This window comes from Carassius auratus, unplaced genomic scaffold (assembly GCF_003368295.1).
Source record: "Carassius auratus strain Wakin unplaced genomic scaffold, ASM336829v1 scaf_tig00002013, whole genome shotgun sequence".
Taxonomy (NCBI): Eukaryota; Metazoa; Chordata; class Actinopteri; order Cypriniformes; family Cyprinidae; genus Carassius; species Carassius auratus.
In genome coordinates this window covers 65550-71200 of record NW_020523420.1, presented here as the reverse complement: position 1 = coordinate 71200, position 5651 = coordinate 65550, and the positions used below count along the sequence as shown (strand labels likewise).

The 5651-nt window shown below is 34.7% G+C and overlaps 1 long non-coding RNA gene across 2 annotated transcripts; it reads right to left on the bottom strand.

Moving 5' to 3' along the window:
• Positions 1–1230: 1230 nt before the first annotated feature.
• On the bottom strand, positions 1231–5361 carry LOC113069645 (uncharacterized). Of its 2 annotated transcripts, none has more exons than XR_003279779.1 (4): positions 5302–5361; positions 4893–5054; positions 2702–2755; positions 1231–1417 (listed from the first exon to the last, which is right to left on the bottom strand). It is a non-coding gene; the product is annotated as an uncharacterized LOC113069645 (long non-coding RNA). The 2 variants fall into 2 exon arrangements; XR_003279778.1 differs by having other exon boundaries at positions 4904–5054.
• Positions 5362–5651: the final 290 nt, after the last annotated feature.

The window sequence follows — 5651 nt, the reverse complement described above, 5'->3', positions numbered from 1 at the left end:
GTTATACGACCTATCCTGGAGTCATCATGGTGAGATTCTTTCAATTTAAAAAAAAAGAAAAAAAAAGAATTGAAAATAATCGAAAACAACAGTGAGGAATCAATTCTTGGAATCAATTCCAGGACCAAGAATTGGAATCGATTCCGAAAATTTTTAAATCAGACAGCCGTAGTTCACATGCCCTAATGTGGGTGGGATTGTTTCCCAGGGACGTTTTATATAAATGCCCTATGACTTCCCAGACAGCACACATACGTTGTGCCGATGTCGAGCCGACCTACAAAATTCCATCGGGACGATATCGCTCAGGGAGCGTTTGCTAATAGGCAAGATGTCTCGGCGACGTCGGCCTCTGATCGGAAATGCTCTCCGGCCGATGCTGAGACGATACATCCCGGCCGCTCTGCGTGGACGCGGTTCACCGGCGTTTTGCTCATCGTTACGGATCACCCGCGGCTACCGCCGCTGGTTTATAATGAAACAATACACACCACTCTCAAGAACAGACGCAACTTTATTAATATTTTCATTTATTTCATATTACATGTACAAATACTATAACATTTACCAGATGCTTTGATCAAGAGTGTATAATTCGGGATTATTTGTAGTCTTTTGAACAATAACCATGATTTTACTACAGCTTTTGCAGTAAAACCATAGAAAAAACAAAATCAACCATAGTTTTACTACAATCACCATGATTTTACTACAGCTTTTGCAGTAAACCCATAGTAAAAACAAAAATAACCATTACTACAGTCCTTGCATGGTTAAATGTTGTATGAGTATAGCACCTTTTGACAATACTTATTTCAAAGTAGGTTTACAGGAAATGCATGTTTCAAGGTTACAGTTTAAAAAGCCAGAGATGACTGAGACTCACTGGGAAGACCATCTAGTTCATAATAAAAAGTCATGTGTTCAGTGCTGTCAGCATCGCATGCGAACTTTATGCCAAGAACTTTTTAAAAAGAGTTACATAAACACAAAATAAAACCAGGCAAACAATACTAATTAAGCAATTAAAATGTTTTAAATTGCATGATAAAAGTTCAAAAACATTTTCTGATAAAATCTTACTAAACATGTCTCTAGTTTTGTATTCAGTTAACATTAACATTATCTTTCAACATTTTTAAAGTGATGCTTACAAATAAAAGGGGACATGTAGGTCCACATAACTCAGAGAGTAAATATTGTTCATTTACAGATATAAGAGACGTTACAATAAAGCAGTTTGAAAATCATCAAATTTACCCTTATAGGCAAAATAAGGATAATATTTGTTTTGTGTGTTCATGTACAGTTGTCGTCTGTAGTCTTTGTGAGCGTTGGTGTCATCTGAAGTCTTCAAAAGTGAGTTTGGATTCAGTCAGGAGCTGCTGTAATCTCTAGAAACCTTGGGATGGCCATCCTGAGATAGAAACAGGAAATAAAAAGGAGAAAGTTTAGAATTGCTGCTGCTGTTCATATTATTTCAGACAAAATATTATTTATTTAATCATATATAACTGGAGTGCATGGTTATTAGATGTGTTGTGTGAATACTAAACTATGTATTTTAATTTAATTTAAACAACAACAAAAAAAGTGTGTCCGAGCCCCAAATATTATTAGGAAGGCTATTTTCAAAGTAAAATACCAATAGGTTTGGCTTCCTTTAGTGGACTTTGATAAATTCTTGGTGTTAGAATTTAGTGACCTCACTACAGGCCATGCACCATAGCTGCTGCTGCCTCAATTTGAGCTTATTTTGCTATATATATATATATATATATATATATATATATCTGATTTAATCACAAGTAGGTTTAATAAACGCACATCCACTTCCAATTCACCAATCAATAAACAAAAATCGACACACTGCCACTAATGCTCTCAAAAATCAGTTTATTGATGAAGTGTTTCACGTGATCACTGTAAATGTAATATTTGTGGAACAGGCAACTCTTTAGAATGGAATATACATTTCAGTAGGTGGAACATTATATTTGTAATTTATACTACCGTTAAAAGTTTGGGGTCAGTACGATTTTCTTTTTACGTCTTTGAGATAAGTCTCTTCTGCTCACCAAGGCTGCCTTTATTTGATCAAAAGCAAGTAAAAAAACTGTAATATTGTGAAATATTACAATTTAACAACAGTTTTCTACGTGAATATATTGTGAAATGTAATTTATTTCTGTGATCTAAGCTAATTTTTATTACTCCAGTCTTCAGTGTCACATGATCCTTCAGAAATCATTCTGATTTGCTGCTCAATAAATATTTTCAATTATTATCACTGTCTTATCAATTATCAAAAGTTAAAATAGACATTTCTGTTTCAAACACTGTACTGTTTTAAAACTTTATTCATCAAAGAATCCTGAAAAAATGAAGGAACACAGCGGTTTTCAACACTGATAATAGTCAGAAATGTTTCTTCAGAAGCAAATCAGAATATAAGAATGATTTCTGAAGATCATGTGACACTGAAGACAGGAGTAATGATGCTGAAAATACAGCTTTACCATCACAGGAATAAATTACTTCTCTAAATATATTCAAATAGAAAACTATTATTTTAAATTGTAGTGAATTGTATTCATTTCATAAATTAAACTGTGGTTGCCATAAAAGACTTTCAAAAACACAAAAAACCATACCTTCCCAAACTTATGATACAGTTGTGTATGTTCAAGATTGTACTTACTGGTCCTGCAGTTTCTAGCATCTTGGAGATGTTGCCTGACAGCAGCGGTGGGCCCTATAAAAAACAAAATTGTGTGAAAAAAGCTTTTAAAGACTATTTAGTTATCATTTACATTTGTGTAATGTTCACAAATTGCTTGTGATTAGTTTAGTTGAGGTTGACCTGGAATATCCTACATTACAAAAAGTCTATGGCCAGCACTACAGATTGTGCTCCCCTTTTGATGAAAGAAGTCACATCTGATTTGTTACGAGCATTAATGACAGAATCATCAGCCAATCAAAATTTTGACATTCAATGACAGCACACCCTCTGGGTCTAGAGACGTGCCCAGTGCTACCCCAGCGTTAGACTGCCCTTTTAGTCAGGGATTTCCAAAGTACGAAAGTGAAATTAAATGAAAAGAAAATACAGCCTACAGACCTGGTTGCAAATCTACTAAAATGCTTTTTTAAAGTGCTATTTTGCAGAAAAAAGAGAATAACTGAGAAATGAAGACCTACAACTGAGAAAGGAAGACCTAAACCTAAACTGAAGGCCAGCAACATTTTTATGCACCATTTCAAAGATTGCAACTACGAGTGCTATGAGTGGCTAACAGTTAACACCAAGCACAAGTTATTTTGTTGGCCGTGATTACTTTTTAATCTGAGTCAAGGGACATGAAAAGAGTTCTTTATTATTTGATGAGTATTGTATCATGCACATTGTTATAACAGAGGTTGACCGATTCATTGGTTTTGCTGGTTAATCGGCACCGATAGTTGATTTGTAGAACTATCGGTTATCTGCAAAATCCATGGAGATATTTTTCCGTGATGCAGCCGTTCACATAGTTTTCTATTAAATAACATTATATTAATCTCAAATCATTTTAAATTTACATAATGACTTCACCCTAGGCTATAAATTATGTATTGTGCATTTTACAGCAAAACGTTCGTCTTTCTGTGGCTCTAATACAGTCTGTATGCTTCATATAGAAAGCTGTAATACAGATTGCGCGTTTTCTTTCCGTTTGCTCTTTTTTTTTAACACTGAACTTTAAACACATATGCCACATAGTTCATTCCTGAAGCAAACTTATGTCCGTTTGGTGATTAAATAAACAGCTTAGACCGCTGCTTGAATTGAATGTGACGCATCCGGTGTGTGTGATAACTGTGACTTCTCAAAGAAGCTGCACATGATTAGATAATCATGCACTGTTCTAAAATAGCAGCTTATCGATTCCTAGTTTAGATTCCAATAAGATAAAAAATCCAATATAAAAAAATTAAGTCAAACATTTAGATGTCAAACATGTTTCTGTCTTTTTACAAAGCATTCTGTTGCAGCTGAATAACATGAGCAAAAATCAGCAGCTTACAAAACACTGCAAGAGGAAATTTGCCTGTGCTTAAAAAAAAATAAAAAATACCATAACAAAAACAATTAATTAATAAAAATATTAAAGTGTTAAAGACAAGTAACCAGTCAGTAGTAAGATATGAACAAACAAATCAATTAGCAATATCCTAAATACAACTAAACAAAATTTCAGGTACAGAAACTGTAATTAAAAGTTTAAAAAACACTGCATAGTTTTCTTTTTATAAATAAAATAAAGATTAATCAATTAAAGTTATCAAATATATTCAGTCGAGATCAGTGAATGATTTTCTTTTGTTTCTTTTGTTCTTTGATTAACATGAATGACAGACAGCGCGTTTATTAGGCTGTTGTCTCTTTAAACAAAAAAACTGTACTTGTGTGTTTTCTTTCTCATCTGTTTACATTCATGTAAGACAAAAACGTTTGTGTTTATGATGATATACTGATGTAGTTTTCTGTATATTGGTCGACAAATATGAAAGAAGTCAGTTTCGGCTCAGAACAACCTTTTCTACAGTTGAAATACATGGAATGGTCCGAGAATGGACACAAACCCGGGAACCCACAGCGCGACCGCAGACCGCTGCTCTCATTCAGTATCCATTTTGTTCAGTATTCATTTTAAAAACTATTGGTTTAAAAGCTATCAGTATTGGAAAAATCCACTATCGGTTGATCACTAGTTGATAATACTGTGGTGCTGTGTGGATGTCCAGAAAAAAAAAAGGACCAAATCAATACCGTTGGCTACTGGTGATACATTGAGGTCTAATGAAGTGAAATGATCGGTATTTAGGAGAAAATGAACACTACTTACAACAGTATTACCTTTAATCCATAGCCTGGGCAACCAGCTGTCAGCACGTTCACAACTGTCTATAGAAACTGTCTATAGAACGCGACTTCCGTTTGCCGGCGCAGCATCGTGATGTCTATCAGCCATCGGCAATGGACGATGACATCGTCAATCAGGCCAACCCTAACCAGGATGACATAATTAAACAATTGTACACAGATTAACCCATGTTGTGATAAGGGGAAACCGTTATATCTTGCTCCCGCTCATATTCGCAGCGGCGTCCGAAATAATTTTGCACGTTCAAAGGCTAGTGTGACCGCACCTTTACACATACGGCTGCGTTAGCTGTAACAGAGATGTGTAAGATGTGTACAGGTATCTAACAGTTGTTTACTGAAGGCCCTGACTGAAACCTCACGGTACTTACTGTCTGACAGCAGGTTCACTCAGACTCTGCTCATCATCACTGAAGAGTCCAGGAACAAAACAAGCAATCTGACACAGAGTCAACAATATTTACTCTGCAGTTCCAGGTTCATTAGAAGGAAACAAGCTAGAGTAGAGGTGAAATGGAGATAAAAGACAGAATAATATATAACAATTATAATAACATGTAATATACATATTCTACTACTAAAAATATAATCTTAAAATAACACAATCTATATTTTTAGTTTTAGGTTGAGTGTGACTTACGTTATGATGTCAGGGACTTCTTAAAATTGGTGAAATGTATTCTGAAAAAGGCATATTCATGTTTTTCATGAGCTTCTTCAG